Source organism: Rousettus aegyptiacus, unplaced genomic scaffold (assembly GCF_014176215.1).
Source record: "Rousettus aegyptiacus isolate mRouAeg1 unplaced genomic scaffold, mRouAeg1.p scaffold_m13_p_3, whole genome shotgun sequence".
In the NCBI taxonomy this organism is placed as follows: Eukaryota; Metazoa; Chordata; class Mammalia; order Chiroptera; family Pteropodidae; genus Rousettus; species Rousettus aegyptiacus.
In genome coordinates, this window is record NW_023416306.1 from 125898831 (window position 1) to 125922902 (window position 24072).

A 24072-nucleotide genomic window follows, 5' to 3' on the forward strand; every position below is an offset into this window, starting at 1 on the left:
GGTAAGCACCAAGCCACGTGAAGACTGAGGCAGAGAGCACCCGAGGCAAAGGCTACATTCTTTGAACAGCAAAACCGAGGTGTAGCAGGAACATAGCAAATGAAGGAGAGAATGATAAAGGGGCTGGAGTAGTATGAAAGGGTCAGATTATGAAGACCCCTGAAGGCCAGGCTAAAGAGTGTGAATTAGAGTGCTCATAAAGCCGGTCAACGTATGTGTTACTCATTGTTAGGCAGAGATAGAAAGTCAAATACGATGCACTTCTTGCTCTCATGGACTGTTCAGTCCCTTGAGGAGGGGGCTCACAAATAATTACAACAACAGTCGTCTTGATTCTACATCCACATCGATCTACTTGCCATTCCCATTCCCACTAATCTACTTTAGCCCTTGAAAAAGGAGTAAGTGTCCTAAACAGTCTCCCTGTGCCCACTCTGTCCCTTCTTATTAATCTAGTTTGCTACCAAATTCCTTTTCTTAAAGCACAACTCTGTTCATGTCATTAATTTAGATGGTACCAATTTCATACCCACTAAGAACAAAAAGAAATACTACAATTTTACCTATGATAGAGAGTCAATTTCTGGCTCAAAATCTTGATTGCATAATCTCAATCAAAAGTAACCTTAGCGGCTATCTAGTCCACGGCTGAACCCCCTTTATAAATCTCTATAAATCCTAAGAGGGTAGCTGGATAAAAGCACACCCAGGCAGCAATTAAACCTCCAAGGATGGAAAATCCACTTTTTTCAAAAGAGTTCAATATACGTTCAAGAGGCTAGAAATTATTATAAGCTCTTCCTTTATAGTGCTTTCTGCTTGCCAGTTAGAGCGTAAGCTTCCTGGCTGGCATTCAAGGTCTGCTGTAACTTGACCCTAAGGTGTTCCACTCTCAGCTTCTAACACCCTCCTTCACATTTCCTTCTAAAATGTGCTTTCACACAACTACACTTTCCTATACCTCCATATCAAATCTTTCAAGATTGGGTTCAAGTACCACCTTTTCCATAAAACCACACTGGGTCAGCTATGGGACTCATTATCTCATTTACCTGAGACCCTTCAGAGTTACTGCAACCTTCCTTATGGGTTCTCACCTTTAGTGACTGGTTCACACCTGTTTTTCATGCCTCACTGAAAGGTCCAGGAGAGCTGGGCCCACATCTGTTAGTCTCCATCTCCTCCACCCAGTGCAGTGACTTGAAAGTTTCATTAGACACTTATGGAATGAAAAAAGCAGCAATTCTGTGGATCTAATTTCCATTTTGTGGAAGGGAGCTATAATAGCTCTCCTTCTGACTCTAACGTTCTGATTTCCACATTTAAAGTAAGTGTTAGACACTTAATGCACACTTGATATTACGTTTTTCCCCACATCAAAGGCACAATTGTGCTTTAGATGGGGAGGACATAACATGAAACAATTATTTCATAAACTGATTATAATAAAAAGTTAAAAAAGTTAAAGCAACAGAAAACCACAAAGGCGGTCATAGAGGGAGGAGATACACGTGGTCAAGAGTCATCGTGGAGAGTTCAGAGAAAGTCAGTTGAACTGGGCTTTGAATCTCTTAAATAGAGTTTTTAAGTGCTGGGCATTCCAGGCCTGAAACAAAGGCTGAGCCAGAGACACTAGAGGGAGCCAAGGCCTGCAGTCTGGAAAGAAAGCTTGCTGGCTCAGGAGGCCTTGGGTTTGTGGATTCCAAGACATTTGCTTAGTAAATTGAGGATACTTTATGACACATTCAGATGTGTCCATAGGACAATTTCAAAAATGAAAACTATTTGGAGTTTTTTTGGTTTTTACTGGTGTTAAACTTCTTTTGATGAGATAAATACTAAGTACTTAATGTCTGTGCATTTCATGTCATTTTCTGCCAGTGAATAGCTCCTGAATTTTAACTGTGAGCTAACCTAAGGCACTGAACAACCCCTCATGGGTGTTGCAGGGTAGAAGTAGAGAAGGAGCGGGTGGGACCTTGTTCCAGTAACCACCGCACCCACTCAGTCCTTGACCGCCAGTTAGAACTGTCACATCATCAGGCCAGGAGTCTGGACCTTGCTACCTACGCTTTCAAATGCCAGGCCTCTGGGGCCAATTTTAACACAGAGGTCACCCCTCAAGCCTTTTCACTCGGTCCAAATCCACAGGAAGTCCTAAGCAAGAGTTTAAAAGTACCTGTCAGTTCAGGGGCAGCGTGTGAGCTCATCTGGCCCCAGTCAGCACCCCCGGAGCTGACAGGCGGACAGCTAAAGCCAAGCCTCCGATCCATAGCAGCCGTTAAGAGTAAGGAGTAGCGGGAAGGTGGGCAAAAGCAAACTGGGTACAGCTGTTTCATTGCCCTACCTCAGACAAGACGGCTTCAAACAATGTGAAACTGTACAGCTACCAAAGGATTAGAACCGAATCATATATTCTTTGCCACATATAAATGTTTGCTTGAACTAAATTTTGGAATACAGGAACTTAAACAGATTAAAAAGGATATCACAACTCTAAAACAGCGAAAAAATAAAGTAAAATTAAAAAAATAATAATAAAACAATAGCGCATTAGAGCTTGCCCAGGCCTAAGGGAGAAGCCTCAGGGCACTACCAGACAGAAGCCAAAACACCAGGAGGCAGGGGTAACTCACCAGCTGCTGGAGTGCCCAGGAGGCCCCCTTTTCATCCAGAGGCCACTTTCAGAATTCCTGTTGATATGGCTGTCACCAGCTTCCAGTTAAGTTGAGGGCAGGAGGCTGAAGAGTCAGGTCTAGAGGGAAGAATGAAGAGCAAATTGTGGGGGCAGGCTTCTAAGTTGAGTGGAGAGGTGCATTATCCAGCATCTCTCTGTTCCCCACCCCTCACCGCAAGCTGCTGTCTTGGCTTCCTGATGCTTTCCCTGTTCCCTGAAATCCAAAGAGAAAAAGGAAGAGGAGACAAGAAAAAAGGTAAGCAGAGGTGGAGGGTGGAGATTGCTTAGGCCACGGGAGTTGCCCAGAGAGGATGAGCCGGGTGGGCAGAAGAGAAAACAGGCTGAAGCTGCTACCCCTGGGGGTGGGATGGAGCAGAACCGAGTTCCAGGAAGAGTCAGGAAAAGTGACCTGGAGTGTCTGGTTTGGGCAAAGGGCCCTTCTGTGGAGGCAGGAAGGCTGTGGAGAGCCACCCCGAGGAGGAGTAAAGGGCATGAGGACAGCCTGAGGACCGAGGCTCAGATGCTCCTTACTTGTGTCACCTCAGTCGGCCTAGCTTCTCTCCATGGAAGGTGCAAACCACTGGAGCCAGAATACAGGAGAAACTGAGAGGGCACTGTTTCATCTCCACAGGCACAACTTGAATCCTGTGGTAACCAGGGCGGGGCTGAGGCACGAATGTAAACACACCCCACGTGCATGCGGGCAGTGAGGGGCTGGGCCCACAGGTGGGCCTTGTCTAGAGTGCTGGGGCTGGGCTGGACCAGATAGATAAGGTCAGGGCTCATCTCAGCCAGCCTGCTGCCAAAGGCAAGTGGAACCACAAGCTTCCCTGCTCTTGGGGGTTGGGGGGGGGGGGCGCGGGGAGCAAGTTAATCTGAGAAACAAGGGGAGAAAGATAGCCCCCTCTGCGTGGGGAGCTGGAGATGGCCACATGGAAAAGCTCTGATTCTGGTAGATGGGAGGTCCACCTCTGCAAACCCTCAACAGGCTCACCATGGATGGGAGCCAGCTGATCCCTGTGGTCCGGTTTTGAGATGAATGTAAAGCTTGGTAAAGTCCAAAATGCATTCACACTTGAAAGCTATTCCCCCATTCCCGCATAGCAAATCCTTCAAAATCAGGTTCAGGTGCTACTCTCTCCATAAAACCACCCTTTAGCTCCTCAGCTGACCCTTTATTTCCCTCACCTGAGATCCTGCAAACTTATTTTTACCTTCCTTATGGGTTTCTACCTTTGGTGACTGGGACATACATCTTGTTTTTCATGCCTCACTGAAAGGAGAGCTGGGCCCACCTCTGGACAGCTCTGTCTCCTCCACAGCAACCAGCACAGTGACTCGAAAGTTTCAGTAGACATTTGTGGAATGAATAAAGCCACAATTCTATGAATCTTTTCTATTCTATGAGGTTTCTACAAGCTCTTACATTCTGATTCCTAATTTAGATTAAGTATTAGACACCTGCTGCATGTCTAATACTTTGTCAGTTCAAAGAAGTAAAAGACAATATAATCTTGTAACATGACATATAAGGAACAAGTAGATGGTGAAACCTAATATAATGAAATGCTAAACAGTACATTGTAAGAGGAGCTCAGAGGAGGGAGAGATGTACGTGGTCCAGCAAGGGCCTAGAGGAGTAAAAGGGAAAGCAGTTAGCTGAACCAAGCTTTGAGGATGGGTAGACTCACACGGGTTGGCAGCCTCAAAAACATTGCAGCCCTTGACCTTGATGTCCTGCCTGTGGAGCTCTTCACTGCTGCTATCAGCACTAAGTAAACTAAAGGCAAGTCAGGAGCCCAGGGAAGGCCCTCGCAGAATAGGGTACTATCTCCTTGGCTGTCCTGTCCTCATGTTGATCTCCAAGACTCCCAGGCAGAAGTTGCAAATGTTGAGAAGGGTCAACCATCAGGACCCTTAGATTTCTGCAACTCAGACCTTGGGAAACTGGGGTGGGGTGGCTGGGGGTCTTCCTTGACCACATCTTACTGCTCAGCTAAGCAGGAATGAGCTTCACTGGAACACTTCCACATAGACCTTGCCCTGATCATCCAGGTTGGAAGCTTCCAACTTCTTACCCTTGCCAAGATCCACTGAGAGTCTTTTTTTTATAGTTCCCACCATCCGAGTATTGGGGAGTTACTCCAATGCTTCACTGGTGGTCACAGGAACCCAACTGTCTTCAGCTCAGGGATCCAAGATGCCTCTAATTCCTTTCCTGAGAAATGAAACTCTCCCTCTCTAGATTCTGGTCCATGTCTGGTTAACAAGAAAATCATGTACCCTTGGGGGTAAGCTTGCTGCCTTATGTCTTAACAGGAGAGACCGTAGGAATAGAGCTGCCTAGGAACCAGTCTTGAGCCCCTAGTATTGCTTCATCCAGACATAACAATTGCTCTGGGATGCCATGGTCTGCAGAGAGGTGCACACTAAACTTGCCACACGGACTGCTGTTGTAATGGTGGCATGCTTTCTGGCTTCCCACGGGCTTCATCTTGCTCCCTACTGTGGCCCCATCTTCCATCCCTATGTGTATCTTTATCTCTCCAGTGCCTATCACAGAGCCTGGTACACAGAAAACATCCTATAAATGATGCTGAACCCTGTGGAAGACACTAGGCAGATGAATGACACTAGCTAATGCAGCCTTAAAGATATGATATGACGCAATGATAAAAATAAATATCCTCTATCTCATTTTGCAACAGCAAACCTGAATCCTCTTCTTTTGGAGAAGCATTGTCTGTCAAAGGATCCTGCTTATCAAATTCTGCTGAGTGTGGAAGGAGCAGCTCTCTGTAATCTATTTACCTTAAGGAGCTCAGTCACATGCTCAGCTCACAGCCCGTTTATCAGGATGAAAGATGCTCTCTGGAGAGAGCAGACAGCAAGACAGGCCGAGCTCAGATGACAGTCTACCCTGTGGAGATTGACTTTAATGAAGCACAGAATAAACAGGAAGATTAAGAGGGTGCAAAAATCAGTGACAAGTTTTGAGTTCACCTCTCTGTAGGAAATGAAAGGTTCTCTGTACAGCTGAGAGCTGTCTCTGGGTTATAGATTGGGGCATCTGCTTGGTCACTAATGATCTCATGCTACCTAAATCAGCCTCTGTGCAAGGAAAGAAAAGTTTTCTCTTAATTTACAGGCCCACTTCTGTGCAGTTTAAATTTACCCGCAATGTGATTTGCTTTATAGTGATTAGAAATATTGGAGTTATTAAAGGGTTTGAAAAATTATTTAATAGGCTAAAATGTTAGCCTGATAAACAGGGACTAAATATTTTTCACATTGTTCTCTTATATATCCCTCCACTTTGTGCTGAGAAATCACGGTCACTCAGAAGTTTATGATTAAAAGATATTGTCAGGACTGTCGATATGGCTCACATGATGGAAGGACTAAGTTATTCGAATAAAAAACAAAAACTAGTCTTCCTCATAAAACAGTGCCATTTCCATAGGAACTTAATGGCAGCCAGATATTTTATTGTATATTGTTTTAGTTCCTTATTTCGTATATATATGATTTTTTGTTTCAATAAATAAAAAGAAAGACTTACAAAACATCCAGGAAACATATCCGAGAATTCACATTCTTTTTTTTTTTTTTTTTTTTTTTTTTTTTTTTGGAGATGATGGTTTCATTTAGAAGATCCAAATGGGGATCTTTTCTTATTTCATTGACATTATTTTTGAAAACATAGATTTTACTAAAGGTGGGAGAAAAGTACTGACTTGATATAGTATATTCCTTATTCTTTAATCAAACTGTGAGAACATGTGTGTGTGTGTGCATCTACTGAATACGTATATTAATTAGGGAGAATGTAATCATGTTGATAATAATGTAGCATTTATGCCAGTAGATGGCACTCTGTTTCAAATCGATATTCCCAGCTTCCAGTTGTCTAGCAGTAACATTCACTGAACCGTGACTGTGAGGAAGACACTGTACTAATCAGCTGTACCCAAGTGAAAATGTGTGCGAACTATTTTAGGAAAGTCGACATGCATTAGGATCAGATGGGTTTGGTTGAGAACTCTTTCATGGAAGAGCTTCCTTAAGTAGAGTACTTTGAATGGAGCAGAAGGGAGGCAGCAAGAGACAGACATTTCAGGTAGGGGAAGTGGCCTTGTAGAAAGGTTTCTTCGGGAGCCAGAGAAGTGCATATAAGGACTACGAAACAGTTTGGGTCTGCTTTGAGAAAGGTACCAGGCTTAAAGTCAGTAGCTACATTTCACATAATGAGAAAAAAGTGGAAGGGGTGGGCAGGAGTGCGTGGGGAGAGCAAGAGAAACACTCAGTTTTACAAAAACAAACAAACGAGTAAAACATAGTCGAAATTATGCCTTGCATCTGCTTTTCACTTTTGATTATTTATTACAATAAATAAAATTCAAATCGGCCAACCGAGCCAATATCTTTAATTTTTAGTTTTACATAAGCACCTATATTTATATATTACATTATGTAATTCTGGAGATGGTGGCACTTGAACCAGTCAAATGTAAACTCTGAGTTTTCTACCTAAACATAGAACTCTGAACTGTGTGTCTCCAGCACTTCCAAAAAGACTTTAGTTTTTTTGTTACCTTAATAATTTCCTAACCTGGCTCTCTCCTTCTGCACATTTTTTTTCGTTCTTGTTGTTTATTTTGTCTAAGCTTAAGATAACAGAAAGGTCATAGTATAAACAGAGAAATGTATTTGTGGTTGGGATTTAGCCTGTATTTATTTTTAGAGCGTTTGAGGCTATGGAGGACTCCTAATTGGCATTGTACTTTCGAATGCAAATTCAAAGTTAAAGCAGTAAGGAAGTGTTTTAAATAATTCAGCAGAAACTGTACCAAATGAACAGTTAGTTAAATCTCTTTTAGGTTTCAAGTACAGTAAACCATTAATGGGAACTATATTGCTTAATCTACAGAAAGTGTTTTCCATTCACCATATGTTACCAGGACTATCATTAAAATAGTAATTTATTATGAGGATGAGTCTTTAAAATGCGGTGCTGAGGCCCCAGGTTCTGGAATCAATGGCTAGGTCAGCACTTTGTGGTTTTAAGCAGTGATGTGCCTTGGGTAAGAAAAAGAGAATGAGGTTCATTAATTCTTGATGTTCCTTAAACACAGAAATAGTGTACTTTTTCCCCCCCTGGAAGTGGGAAAACCACCCTTGAATAAATAGGTTAAGTACCCTGATGGGTTCATTCTCTTCAAGATGAATAATGTCTCCCTTTCAATCTGAGTGGATGTTCCCAATGAGCTGTCATCAGGACAGGACTTCACGGTTTGCTGAAGAAAGGGGGTTTTTATGTGGGCCCTGCTGTGGTCACAGTTTTGACTAACAGAACCAACCTGCAAGAGGGCTAGATGAAGTTAAACACACAGTCTGATGGAAAAGAGGAAGTGCAGCTGTCTTGCTGCGGGTCATGACCTCAGCCTTTTTAGCCCTGGGCTCTTGCCAGCTTGCAGGTCAGTCTCCAATCTTCTGAGCTTTGAGGTGTTGCTGCCATTGTACTGCCAGGTTTGCTGGCCTTGGTGTCTGAAGATAGTCCCTAGGCCATGTTCCTTGAATGTGAAAATGCTTGTTCTGTTCAGGTAAACTTGTGTAACTGGAGGGAGGTGTGGACCTGAATTAAGTGGGACGAGTGATAAAAGATTAATCTAGAAAGATAGGAAGAAGGCAAGCACACGGTGGAGGGGTGGAGGTTCGTGGACCCTAGTACTTGGGTCTTTTAGAAGCAACGTCTGGGATTGAGGCCACACACACACTCTTACATTTAGACTCAGTTGTTTATAACATATTCGCCAAAGCGGTTGCAACTTAATTTTTTTTATTTCCAAACATAACCCATGAAAAAAATCTTATAGCCCCTAAAATATTCATTTATTGCTGCTGCATGTTCATACTAGAATTCGAGGGCTTGCCTTCAGCTATACCTTAGCATAAAAGAGATTGTACTAAAAATAATTGGCATGAAGCCATCAACTTGCTCATTTGCAGTCTTTCACTGTAAGACAATAAAGGAATTAAACGATGTCTCATTTGGCTTCATACATTTGCATATTCAAATGTTTGGATGCTTCCCTGCTAAGCAAACTGGGCCTGATCAGATAAGCTAGTAGTGGGTAGATACCTAAAGTTTTCAAATGTATTAACTGGTAATATTTTTATTGACTATTATACTGTATCAATGCTGCAGTGTTGAATGATGAAGCAGGTTAACAAAGCCGTATGTTACTTACAAAAAAGTTATATGCATGTGATATTTTTCAAAAGACACATAATATGGTAATACATACACACACAAATGTAAACCAATATTTCGAAGCATCCTGTGAATACAAATTGTCATATTAACACTTAATGGCCCAAATACAACGGCCTTGACCTCCTCTGCTTTTATCCAGTCTTCTATGAAGGCCACTTTCCAAACTATTTCTGAGAGCCCCAGGGGAGCTCACAAGCTTAAAAAAACATTAGTCTCGGGCCCAATGACCCCTTTAATGTATAACCCCCAACTACGTGTCTGCCAAGTTTAAGATTTGTTCACACAAGGCAAGAGCTATGAAAAAAGACTTATGTAATTAACTATTCCTGCCAACCAGAGATTTTTCATTTTGTCCAGGGGTTTTCCTCACTACACAAAAGCAAAGCGGTTTGGCTCCCAAGTGAAAGGTACACACACACACATTCACATTCATATTTACATATATGCACATTACCTTTCTCCAGGCTATAAGCCATCCACAGGGCTTAAAGTGGTACAACTTTCTATAAATCTCCTTCCACTGTGAGCATCTCATTCGTTTCCTTCCTTCATTCTCTAATTGCACTCTTCTTACAACAACTACAAATAAACAACATGCTTCTGTATGAATAAATTATCAGCACGGTACACTCAGATTGGATACAGAGAGTGAAAAAAAGAATTCCTTCCTCCATCACCCACTTCAGGCCCCATCTTGTTTCGTTGACACTCACTCAATCCTGGATTAGGAGGTTTTTAAGTCTGTATGGCCAACTTTTGTTTATATTTTTGAAAACCAAATATAAAGATTTAACTGACGAAATTAAGAATTAGAATCTATCTACACTACCTACCCTCTACTTGAACACAGATACACTCTATAATGTATCTATCATCATTAAGAGAAGTATACTCCTTTATCAAACACATATGAAATATTCATAAAAATCAACTATGTAATATAGGACATGGCAGAAGCCACAATAAATTGCAAAGAATCACATGATATGCAACAAAATAAAATATCAATAACAAGAAAAGGAAATTTAAAATATACATGTCTGAAAACTAAAATATGTACCAAAACCCTTTGGTTAAAGAGAAAACTTAAAATTAAATGGTATTAAAAATATACAGGTCAGAATTTGTAGAACACACTAAATCACTACTTAGAAGGAAATTTATAGATTTAATAAACTTCTATTTATCAAAAAAGCAAGAAAGATTTAAAACTAATGAGGTAAGTTCTTACCTCAGGAAGTTGGAAAATGAACTGAGGAAACCCAAATAAATATGTAGGAAGGAAATAATAAATATAAGATGACAAGTCAATAAAATACTGAACAACAGCAACACCAAAAAATAGACAAATTTAGTTAAAGCAAGACCTGATTTTTTTTTTTTTTTTTACAAAAGCAATAAAATAGATAAGCTTCTGGCAAGAATTATAAAGGGAAAAGAGTAAGACAGAAATCGGAAATAAACAAAACACAGTCATACAGAGAAAAACTAATATATGATTTTACTTATATGTGGAATCCAGAGAGCAGGATAAACAGACAAAATAGAAACAAGGTCATAGATACAGAGAACATTTTGATGGTCGGCCGATTGGAGGATGGGGTTGGGAGAAGTGGTGAAAGCGGGGAGGGGATTAAGAAGTACAAACTGGTAGTAACAAAATAGTCATGGTTATGTAGAGTGTAGCATGGGAAATGTAGTTAGTTGTATTGTAATAAGTATGTATGGTGTCAGAGGGGCACCAGATTTATTGGGGTGATCACTTTGTAAGTTACGTGAACACTAATCACAGTGTTGTATACCTGGAACAAATATAATATTGTATGTTAACTATAATTGAAAATAAAATTATACGCACACATATATACACATACTAATACATTTGAAACCCTAGACAAAATTATTAAATGTCTTTAAAAGTATACTAATGCCAAAATTGATGCAAGACGAAATCTAAAATATGAATAGATGAAACCACTAATGAAACTGGAAAAATAATGAAAGAATTCAGCTTTCCATAAAAAGTATAAAATTCCTTCAGCCCCAGACTGTTATACAAGTAAATTGTACCAAATTTTCTGGGAATATACAATTCTTACCATATACAAGTTGTTCCAGAAAGGAGAAAAAGAATGAAAGTTTCTCAACTCACTTTATGAAGTCTATAAAACCTGGATTCCAATACAAAAGAAAACATACCCATTTCATATGTGGGTGTAAAATCCTAAAAAAATATATATCTAACTGAATCTAGCTGCATTTTTTAAAATAATATATTAATAAAAAATAGGATTTATTCTAGGAAAGAATAATTTTATAACAGAAAAACTGTCCATGTAAATCACCATATTAATGAACCAAAAAGGAAAAAAATTATATAATTATCTCATAGAACCCTAAAAAGCATTTTTAAAAAGTCAACAACTATTTGTAATGTAAAAATATAAACTCTCAGATAACTAGGCATAGTTATCTGGAAATTTCTGGAATTTAAGGCTCTATTTTGCCACCTGCAGTAAACCTATACTTTCTAGAAAAACTATAATGCAACTATTTTATGATCAGAAACAAGGCAAGAAAACAGGTATCACCTTTATTATTCAGCATAATTTTGGAAGTCCTGGCCAGTGCAGTAAGAGAGAAAAAGAAATTAAAAGAATTGAAAGGAAAGAGAATTTTATTGTATCATTTTGTGCTGATAACATAATCACCTACATGGAAAATTCTTAGAATCAACAGCGTGTCAGAATAAAAGAGCTTGTGTTTTCATTACACTAACAACTAAAGAAAAAAAAATAATTTTTGCAGTGACATCATTCACAATAATAAAAACAGCTACATAATAACTAGGAATGAAATAAATCATGCATAAGACCTCTATGAAAAAAATCTAAAACTTTTAAAGGATATAAAAAACAATCTGAAAATGTCAAGATTTTTCCTGTTAATGAATGAAACGACTTACATGTTTTAGAATATCGGTTCTCCCTAAATTCATCCATAAATGCAAGGGAATCTCAATTTAAATTTCAGCAGCAATTTTTGAGGAGTTTGACAAACATTCCAAAATTTATATGGAAGAATGCAAGTCCATGGGATAACATCGATTTTGAAAACAAAGGATGGAGTTGGGGGACATTTACCCTATCAGAAATAAGAGCTATCATAAAACATTGTGGCAATGCCATAGACATAAGCGAATAGAACCGTGGAATAAAATAGACCCCCATATATATGGGTACTTGATAAATGAAAAAAGGTGACACCTCATATAGTGGAAAGAAATGGATTCTTTAGTAGATAGAGTTGGGGGAATGTTGGGGTCATCGAGAGGAGCCGGACCCAGGCAGTCAGAGGCTCCTCACCCCCTCCCTGGCCTTGGAGCGTATGCTCTGCCCGCCATTCCCACACTAGGAACTATTTCAAGGACATAGCCTTGAGAGAGAGAGTAACATGTTGTTGAGACCATCTGGACTGAATACATGACTGAACCCAGGTAAGACCTCTATATAAACTTTTAAGATTCTGATAGGAGGAAGTAGAGATCTATCTTGTGGCGACCCAAGACAAGTCTCTGTTGTAAGCTCCCTTGCTTATTAAAACTTCCACCTACCAATCTGGAGTGGTTTGTTCCTTTCTTCAGTCTCTCCTTGCCCTCTGTGTTCAGGGGCCAGTTTACGAACCAACAGGTAACTTTCTCACTATTTGAAGAAAAACAAATCTAGATCCCTACTGTATATCATACACAGATGTGAACATCAGATCAATAAAAGATTAAAACTATAGAGCCAAAAAAAGAAAATGTAAAGAGTGGCTTTGTCCACTTGGAGGTTAGAAAGAACTTCTTAAATAAGACCTAAGAAGTATACATTGTAAGGTAAAAAAAAAAAAATCCTGATGCATTTGACTTTATCAAAACTGAATATTTCTGTTCAATAAAGAACACTATGGACAAAACTAACAGCTGACACCCTAGGAAAATATATTCGTAACGATTAAAAGAGCCAAGGGATTAACATCTAAACATACAAGGGAGACCTGCAAATAAATAAGGAAAAGAAAGAAAGTCCAGCAGAAAAATAAAGAACATGAACAAGAAATTCACATAAAAGACAATCTGAACAGTTATCAAATCGTTGCAAAGATGTTCGATCACATTAGCGGTCAGAGAAATATACGTTAAAATGGAATGCCTCTTGACATACATAAGTTTAGTAAAAATTACAAAGTCAGAAAATACTATATGTTGATAAGGATCAAGGGGCATGGTACTCTCACATATTATTAGTGGGAGTGGAACCTGGCATAGCTGTTTTGGAGAGCTATTTGCCATTAATTGGTAAACCAAAGATTCACAAACCTCATACCTGCAACCCCAGTCTTGATTGTATATCCTAAAGAAATTCCTACCCTGATTCATAATAGGATATATACGAGGATGTTTATTGCTGCATTGTTTGTTCTCAAGGGCAGTGCACTTCTTGTTCAGCTTAAGGGGAAAAGATCAGAAAATGTGAATAGATTCTGTGGGATATAATGCAAAAGTAGGAAGCAATAAATTAAATATACATAGAGCCACAAGATAGATCATAAAACACAGTTTTGAAAGAAAAAAAAGTTACATCCTAATACTGTTTGTGTGGATTAAAAACACATACACATACAAAACAGCACAGTTTCAAGGATACCTGAATATCTAAGGACACCTGCCAAATCCATCAGAGAGGATGCCTCTGTGGGGAGGAAGGGAGGGATGTGGGGATCATGGATGAAGGGGGAAATGAAATAAAATTGAAATACAATGAAATAAGTGAGGGGCTACGTATAGACCCATGTCAACAGGATTCCATGAACCAAAAGTACCTCAGCTCTTGGCACCTGAGGGGAAGCAGGCCCACAGAAAGAAGGAAAGACAGTGCAGTGCATTAACCTGCCTGAGATGAATCTCTATTGCTTCACAGCAGAAAGGTGTCAGGATTCCTCAACCTCCCCATCACCGTTAGATAATACCCAAGCTCTTTAGCAATACTTTCAAAACTTTTCATCATCTGACTCGTTTGTGTTCCCTTCAACCTAACTGAACTTTTTCCCTAAGGAGGCACTGGACTGTTTCATTCCTCTGGGTCTTCACACCTGCTACTCCCACTGGGATGTTTTCTCTCCATTTGTCCAACTGACAAATTAAACATGGCCCCTTATGTGAATACCTTCCTTGAACTTTCTCCTCCTTCACCTGCTCTTCCCCCCATACATATATCTATCGGGGCATGCATCACACATTGCAATTACTTGTTTAGATATCTTTCTCCTGGACTAGATCACGAGCAACTTGGGACATGCTTCTGTCATATCTTAGCGTTCTTAGGACATGCCTAGAATATACAAGCTTCCTACAACTATTAATTGAATAAATGAAAGCATTCTCAGTTGTGGGAATCTGTAGAGATTTTTAATGAGTGTCTATCTTTAGGCCCAGAGACTCTCTTAAAGAAGTGTTGGGGAAACACCAGTGTGCAGGGTTATGGAAGCTGGAGTAGTGAGAGAGGGGAATTGTGAAGCTAAAGACATAGGGAAGTTCCAGCCCGTGTCAAGGGTCCTGCCACTTCCTCTCCTTTTTGTGGAATTCCATCTTTACTGCTCTAGAAATAGCAGCAGGCACCTGTTAGAAGCTACACTTTCTTAGTATCTTTGACCACTTGATTTTCTCTTAGTGGACTGCTGCTATGATTGCCATCATCTTTGTGCCCTCCCAAACTGCCAATTTCTCTCAGTCTTGCAACTTTAACCTCATCAAACTTAAACCTGAAATTCTGACTATGCATGACTTCGGCTGGCTTGTCACTTAAGCTAACCAGGAAAGACTTGAGGGGCTCTGATATTTCAGTGCAGCTTCCTGCCCACAGTGATCTTCCCCGGCTGTCCTGCTTCCATGGTTGGTTTTTCTCCATCAGAGTCAGACAAGTCCCAGGCTATACACATCCTCATCGTAGACTTTAAAGACAGTGCCTTGCAGACACCAACATATTTATACCCACTATCAGAGCATCACATTAGCAACTCATTACCTGGGCCAGGGATCCAGAAGTACATCCTAATGAGGATGAAGGAAATGGCAGACAGGAAGGGGAGGTTAGGGAAGGTGTCCCTGGACCAGGTCCAAGCATCTAGGAGAGGGCAGAGAGCATTAAAGGAAAGAGAGAATGGCCATGGATGGACCAAGAATGTATAATACATTTCTCAAATTTATTTCCTGTTTCTTATACTTCTTTCATTCTTATTATGGAATTCTTACCTGGGCAGCCTTCGCAGGTATAATTTTTCTTCTCTCGGGTCTACTTGCTCACTCTCATAAACAAAGTTTCTCCCCTAAGACTTCTTTTTACCTATGCACATGAGCTTTCATCATGAAACTCACTGTTCTCCCACCTCCACTATCCCCAATAAACTCTCAATGTAAAGTTAAACTGATTGAGCTGAAGGTCAGTAACATTATTCTTAAATAAGAATAGGGAATATCAAAAACATTTGGACACACAGTGCAGATGTCTGCAGCTACACTTTGATAAGCCCAGCAGCTGTGGCCATTTGAAGTCTCTCATGGAATTAAGAAACTAAAATCCATAAAACAATCTTCAGGCAATAATATTGAATCTGCCTCCCCCACAGAGAATAGAAATCAGTGGAGTAAGACTCAGTATCGGTGAGCTTGGTACTGAATCTAATTTTGTGGTGTGATTTTGTTGTGGGAAATGCAACAATTGGTACAACTTTTAAACGGTTCTGAACCTAAACCTATTTATTATTTGATCTCATTTAACAATGCATTTCCTAGTAAGTATTATTGAGAATAAAACCGGAAAATAGAGTGTGTGTGGGGGGGCAAGATTTTCTTGTCTGTTTGTTGCAAAAAGAACAAATGGGAATAACCCTTAAAACTACTGAATTACTTATACATTCCTGAAACCTATTCCTTTCTTGACATGAACTGCAGGGTCTAAATATCAGTTTGATCAATTAAAGTGGTATGTTCTGCTGATGCATTTATTCTTTGCCAAGTAAGAATTATGATTTAAATACTTAAAAGGCAAAAAAAATCTTTTTTTAAGAAAGAACAACTATATGCAATTCTTATCACAAATTGTACTCTATATCCAGTACCAACCAACCTATCACTGCTTTCCTCTGTTGAAGGTCATCTGTAAGGACTGAAAAAACAGTCTAAGGTAGTGAACATTTACAAAGGCACTGTCAGATTCAATCCAAGTTCAATTCGACTCACTAAAAACCCCTTGCAAAAACAGTTTACAAACAGTTGTAACCACTAGTTTGACTGAAGTAAAGACATTTTAAACTTTTGCTGATAATAGCTCTTTAGCCATCGAAGTCCATTTATTGAGCAGGTACTATATACATATAAGACCCTATTCTAGACAATATTTACATTACATATAACAAAGCTAACTTCGGAAATAAGGAACATGAGACTCAGAAACGGTAAAGAACTATATACCATGATTTCATAGCAATGGTGGGGCAAAGCAGAGATGATAACGTGGTTCTGTAAGAACCTAAAGCACAAGTTCTTTCCTCTCCTCCATAGCCTCTCTTTCAGAAGTGCCTTAGGGCCACCAGCACATGTTTCTGATATTTCTGAGTAGGAAGTTTTATCCTTTGAGAGTATACTAGATAGTTAACAGCCCAGAGTCTTTTGGAGCCCCATCTGCTGAGTAAGGTGTGCCATCAACCCCGATTTGAATAAAAGAGAAAATAATCATTTAGGAATGAGGCTGCTTTTCTGGTAGGTCTTGTACAGCTACCTCATTTTGCTTCTACTTCACTTGTAACAGGGGTAGAATTTAGAAAAAATATTCATGTGGTTTTCTCATTTGCTTCCCTGAATACAAGACTTTTCCCCTAGTCTTCTTGTGTTTATGTGTGTTTACTGGTGGTGGTGGTTCCAAAAGGTGAATAAAGAGAGTGAAGACTACGGTCCGTGGGTCAAATCCAACCAGGTGACCTATTTTATTTTGTAAATAAAGCAAACACCCTTTCATTTACACGTCGTCAATAACTGCTTTTGAATTTCAGAGTTGGGTAATTGCAACAGAGATCGTAGGATTCACAATGCCTAAAATATTTACTACCTGGTCCTTTATGAAAACAAGTTTGCCAATGAGACAAACAAGAGACAGTGCCTTAGGGATCAGGGGAGCCAGAACATACCAAGAAAATCCAAGGACCTTCAGTGAACTTCCCTTAGTCACAAGGTCACATAGCATAAGCCAGTCCCTTCCCTTCATATACCCAGAAGCTATCCTGGAAAGAAGCTGGGAAAAGACTAAAGACTGAACTAAGAAATTCAAGAGGCTGAGCATTTTTCCCTAGAGAGATTGAATATTATCTAAACAGATCATTCTACTATTTCATTAGATTGCCCTAAATATAGTTTCTTCAATACAAAAGGGTTGAGATTCAGGAGGAAATCCAGATCAGACATAGATAAAAAAATTACATTTCCTCTGAACATCACATAGTGTGAGTGGATTTTACAAACCACCTACCAATATATGGATTATGAGACCTGGAGACATCAGATATACCTTAAACCTTTTCTCTCATTGTACAGATAAAAAAACAAAAACAAAACAGTGTCCCTGAAAAGACCATGTTCTCGTAGTTAGGTAGAAGTTAAACTGAGACTGGAATCCAAGTGCCCTGATCGAGTGGTTCCAAATACCAAGTCTTGGGGAATGAAAGCATTATTAGTGTTTTATCCTCAAGGTCTTGGTAGGACAGAGCACAGTCAAACATCAAGGACGTGAAGAGAGTTTGATTAGGAGACTGTTTACAAAGGTGTTGTTAGGTAGTCAGGCATGAGTGACAGGACCCAAGGCCCAGCTCTGTAACCATAGAAACTTCCCTTGAAGACCTTCCTTATGCACCTCCCAGAAATACCTCCCTTTTAGGATTATAAATTACCCAAATCCTAGAGCAAAAAGCCATAAAAGCTGCTGACTAAACCAGCTACAAACACTTCCGCAGAAAGTACTGCCCCTAACTTCAGCCTTATTATATATACCATCATTATAATCTCATGACTATGCCTCGAAGTTCATGAATCTAATTATAATAGACTGAATTCTGGGTAAACGTATGTACAGTAAGGCAAAGTTATATAGCAGCCAGGTGTCAGTGAAGGTGACCTCACATAGGGATCATCTTGGACTTCCTATTACAGCCCAAATATAAACAGACCTTCCCGTTTTTGCATTGTTACAGTGTTTCTGGCTGGAAACCCATCCCTCCTAAACTCCACAGGGCTGCAGCCTTCCTTAGTGCAGCCCATCTCCTTCTAAATGTATTTTCAATAAATCTTACTTTTTCTAAATCTTGCCAACCTGTAATTCTTTACTGTGTTGGCTGGCAAGAACCAAGGAACAACACACAACACCACTGTTCACTATCCACCACCTCCTTCTCTCTGCCACTGGGGTGACACCGGATTTCACCCCACCCCAGCAGAGTGACAATATGGCCAAGGTTTAGGTATTCAAACAGTATGCCTGGGCTAGCAAGGATGGGGAGCTCTTACCCAATCCAGTGGCTGAGGCAAGTACAACATCTAGCCAACTTAGCAGGAAAGTTCGGCAGGAGAATTCTAAAGAGAGACATTTCTTCCTCACAACGGAATATGGAGTCCCATAGCTGTAACAATTATTAGAGGTGGTCTCTACATTTCTGATTGTACTCATTTTCTATTGCTGCATAACAGATTATCACCAATTTAGCAGATTAAAGTAACAAAAATATATTATCTCATATGGGCTAGGAGTCCAGGCATGGGTAAACTGTGTTCTCAGCTCAGGATCTCACCAAACTGAAATCAAAATGTTGGCTGGGGCTGGGGTCTCATCTGGAGGGTTGGGGGCTTCTTCCAATCTCATTCTGGTTGTTGACAAGGGTCATTTCCTTGCAGTTGTAGGCCGGAGGGTCCTGTTTCTTGCTGGCTGTCAGCCAGGGGTTACTCTCAACTCCTTGAGGCTGCCTGCCCTTAGGTTTAGTTACAGGGCTGCCTCCATAAGGTCCAATCTCCCAGGTCCACCCATATAATTAATATCCCTTTTGATTAACTAAAAGTCAGCGTATTAGTAACTTGATATGTGATATCCCATATTCACAGATTCTACTTGTACTTAAGGGATGTATAGGGGATGTATTTCAGGAGGCAGGAATCTTGAGGGTCACTAGAATTTTGCCTTCATAGCGGTGCAAATCCTAGTGCTCTTCAAAGTTCACAGATTTTTTCCCCCCAGATAAACAGTCTGCTTACCTTTGTCATCCTGACCTAGAATCTTTAAATTCTGGAGTGCTTTGTTTTAATTTGGGAATATTGCCATCGTATTTTCAGAGACGCAGGTTGAGGAAGCTGGGGTGTCACTGGCGATGCTTGCGTTTAGAGCCACGTCTGATGAGGGAGTGTGCTGGATGCGACGTCATGCACGAAAGAAGAAAGAGGAGAGAACGTTGGGGGGAATGATTATTCAAAGCACCAAGTATAACTTACAGAGTCTGATCATATTTATTTACATACTTAGCCACATTTGCTTGGCTGCAAAACTTCACAAACACGATAGCCAGAGTCTACAATAATTTGTAGACACCTATGAAGAGTTAAACTAACAACAGACCACTTACAACCAAAATCAATAGAGCATTAATAGACCAAATAATGTTTAAACATAATGCCAAAAATAAAAACATTTTTATGCTTTCCTGAATGATGTCTGTGAGAAAAAAGCATTGATGCAAATAGCCACATCAGACTCTTTAAAGATTTTTTTTTTTCATTTAAAAATGAAGAAAAATTCCTAACAGTAAATGCTTACAGGAATTCAACTCCAAAACTTTACACCATTTTTACCTCAAAAATCAACATGAGCCTTGCACAAGATGGGATCATAGTTGATTACAGACTTTTTAGGACTATAAGGAGAAAATCTTTGACTGTATATTCTCTTTGGATTTTGTTTTGATTTTATGATAAATGCCTAGGCAGTTCAATGTCTCCTCAAGGTATTCTTTCGGTATCTTTGCCAGGTAAGGAAGCTGAGGTGGTTTTAGTAGCAGTGTCCTCACCGAAGCCACCATTTTGGTATGGACTGATTTTGTTACTGTGATGATTACATTTTGGGAAAAGTCCATTAATGGATTTAGATTTAGATCGATCAGGTAATAATCAAAGAAATTGATTATTGTTTGAACTCCCCACTCTTCTCACTTTCCTAACCTCTCACTACTCCCTTGCAACTTCAAGCATAGGAACTGTAGGAGTGAGAAGGGAGAGGAGAGCACGGAAAAGGGAGAGAAGTACTGTGGAGAGTGCTATAGAAATCACCCAGAAATGGTTTCTACTTCCTCATAAATGGAATAAAAAGAAAGTCTTCGAATACAGAACTGGAGAGTATTCCACCTGGTTCTACCTGGGCTCACATCCCAAATTCTATCATGTTAACCTGCTCAATCAGAGAGCTGCCACCATCACAAACACTACTGTTGACCACTGGACTTAGCTAATATATTTAGGGAGGTAGATACCACAAAGGTAGAAGACTTTAGAGAAAGAGATTCAGGGGAATATTCTTCTTCTAATCTAGACAAAAAATAGCTTTCCTGAAGGCCCCACTCAGATCACTTTCTCTTGCATCTCATTAGGCCATACTGGACCATTCGGTCACCCCTAGCTTCAAGGAAGAAGTGTTTGAAAAAACTGGCACGTGGCTGCCATAATTGAAATTCTGTTAATATAAGACAAGGACCAGCAAACTTTTCCTGTAAAGGGCCATACAGTAAATATTTCAGCTTGGTAGGCCAGAAGGTGTCTGTGGCAACTGCTCAGTTCTGCCCTTGTAGCACGAAAGTAGCCATGGGCAATACACAGTGGGGCTGTGCTCCAATGACACTTTATTTATGAAAAACAGGCACCAGACTAAATTTAGCCAGCATACCATTATTTGCCCACCCTTGATGTAGGAGAAAGATATTAGGTAGGCAACTGGCAGGGTTTCCCATCCCACCTGTCTGGTTTTTTTCTTTTTTTTTTCAAGAAAATGCAAAATTTATTTCAACTCTACATAACAGATGTCTTTTTTTTAATATCAAAGAAACATTTTGTTGCCATATGCAACCACTAACGATAATATGCATATTGTACAATGCAATGCAACATTCATGTATATATCCAACAGAGTCTTAAAATGGCAGTCACCCACTAAAACAGCTTTCCCATTCACAGATAAAAAACGCAATATATAGACTTTTTTTCAAGGTCTTATACCATTATATACACATTATTCTGTTTTGGTAATTTTATGCGAAGCATTATTAAAATAGCTTATATACTTGTGGCAAGTGTTAATTCAATGGGAACACCATTTAGGCCACTTGCAAAAGGCCTAGTAAATGGCTTAAACCTACCTTCTAGTTCAGATTCTTCATCCTTTCATTATAATACTAACTGTACACAGAGATACTACAGAATCACATAAACATAAAATACTATTATCAGCATGACGGAAGTTCTGCAAAAGTAGAAACATGGCCTTTGGACGCCATATCACCACTGCCATCCAAGATCTATGTTTTGGCCTGCGGCATTAGTACTTCCAACTAGATCACGAGAGCTAATGATGCTAGACATTTAAGCACAGATTCCAAACTACAAAAAGCCTGTTTATTATTCTCTAGTCATCTTAGCATTAACAAAAATTATCATCAAGATGGCTTTAATAGTACAAAAAAAAATGACGGGAAAATGTCAAAACTTAGGTGTACCGAAAATGAAAATGTCTCATTAAAATAACCAAATGGAGCTTAGTGTTAAAGAAAAATCTGAGTGCAGCAACCCAAGGTTACTAAGGCATGGCAAAGGCATCTAAACCTATGCACTAATTATTATAGTCTCCCCCATCTGTTTTTAAGAATCACTCCCCACTCCTCTTCCCCGTCCTCTCTTCTAGTTCTTGAACATACCAAGAGAGTAGGGATCATCAAACCTGGCATTTCACATTTGGACGGGGCCCAGCTTCTGGGCCGTCACAAGATTCGGTTTCTAATCCTCTGCTGGCATAGGTGTCTGTGATTCTGTGCAAAGTGGAACACAGCTACTCTGGTTCCTTAGTTGTGTCATTTACTCAAGTGCAGGCAGGCCCCACAGTGCCAGAGTTGAGAAGTTACAAGCAAAAGTGAAGAAGTGGCTGTCACAAGATGATGAATGGCTGCCCTCGGAAGTTTTGACTTGGATCCTAAGTGACAAAACCGGACCAACCAAGGAAACTTGGTAATTTTCTCTGCTGTAGAGCAGCCACCTGGCGAATATCACACTGCAACCACCAACCCTTGGCAGAGGTTGGAACAGCAGCTATAATTATAAAGAGCAGGGAGGAGACTTTAAAAATCTCTTCTGAGTGGCAAAAATTCTGAAAATCAAGATAATTACAACACTAGCTCATCCTGATTTGCTTGGCTATTTATAGATGAGGAGAAGCTGATGCGCTGAGAGCTTTTTCTTTTTTTCTTCTTTTCTATTTGCGTTAAATCCTGTGTGGCTCCTCTCTGAAACGTGTGCATATGCTGAGTCCATGTGAGATGCCACCACTGGCACTTGTCATAAGAATTAAATCCCTCTCAAGCTTGTTTACAGCTCAGCACTTGTCATATGGCTCCCTTGAGCTTCATGGCTGGTTGGGTTCTTTTTTTCCCCAGCTCTGTGGAAGATTTAATTTCTTTTTTGTTTATGTGTGTACTTACCCTTGCAGGTGCAGGAATGAAAAAAAATTGCCGTGCCCAGATGTTTTGAAGCTGCAGTAGCATACATACAACTCAGATTAGATATAAAAATTGCATAAGATAAGGCAGACACTTCGAGTATATTATTCTGTAGGGCATTTAATAAACCTATCATGTTTTCTTGACAAAAAAAAAACCTCTTGAATATTACTTTAAGAATAGAGGACTATTTTAAGGCATCCCCAGCTCTATTCATTTATAGATGATTTTACAAGGAGATTTGTCATTTTTGAGTGGGGTCTATTACATTTACCCCATTTTCAACTTAGAAAATATCTCCCCAGGACAGAATAGTCTGGGAATTGGGTAGAAATATTGCCTATCAAGCTGTCCGAGTTCATTATTGAATTGATTAGACCTCAGGGATCTGAAGCCAGATTTCACCTTAGTTTTGAAACAGCAAACATAAGCCAAGCCCAAACAACCCTCTTGCTGCTCGTTGAGCCCTGTACTAATAAGCAAAAGGCCTGCCCAAGTGGCAGATGGATAATGCTTCTGTGGCCCCTCAGTTTGGCTTTCTCTTATTTGAGGCGATGGAGTAACCTCCCTTGCACATAGCAACTCTCGAATGAGGAGAAGGATTCCACTCAGGAGAAGAGACAATGTTCAAAATTCTCCAGACTCTACTTCACTAATCTCCAACAATTGTTTCCCATGACTGCACAGAGGTAGCTCATCACCTTTGGCAACAAGTGGTTTCAAATATTCCCTTGCAGCCCAAGCCTAGATCAGGATGCTCATAGTAAAGGTTGTGAAGGCCAACACCACATACCCACCCCTACCTGCTTTGTGACATCATCCCCTTGAGGGTCCTGAGAGCATGTTACTGTTTTTATCTTTCCCAGGAGGTGTGGGAGAGTTCCCATCTGACCTGCTTAACATGTTAGTTTAAAAGAAAAACTCTGTCTCCCTTCGCTCATGAAGCTAAAGACTCACGGTAGAATTTAAAAAAGATTGCCATAGGCCTCTGTTTCTCTGTAGGGAGGAAAGATGTTGTGCCAGAAAAGAAAAACAGAGAAGCTCTCCAATTTTAATTTGAGTGCCACCCCTAATCCCCAGTTGGCAAAGCCTTTTATAGTCAGTTCTTGGCCCATCGTTCTGCATTTGCAAGATCAGAGCTTATTAGTATCATCTCTTATTTCCGCCTCCCAATGCTGCCACCAGAGATTGTGAAAGGCTTAGACCATACACTCTGCAAGGCAAATGACTCTTTCTTAACTACCACAATGCAGGTTTTTGCTTACACTGAAAGACTTATATTCCCCTAGCCATA

General features: G+C 40.0%; 1 protein-coding gene across 1 annotated transcript in view; it reads right to left on the bottom strand.

The window, feature by feature from the left end:
* Window positions 1–2647: 2647 nt before the first annotated feature.
* ZNF280D (zinc finger protein 280D) overlaps window positions 2648–24072 on the bottom strand; it is a 165225-nt gene continuing 143800 nt past the window's right edge. The window contains exons 26-27 of the transcript XR_001598546.2: window positions 19285–19435; window positions 2648–2755 (exon numbers count right to left, since the gene is read on the bottom strand). The gene's annotated coding sequence lies outside the window, so the exon portion shown is untranslated. The remainder of the gene's footprint in view (window positions 2756–19284; window positions 19436–24072) is intronic.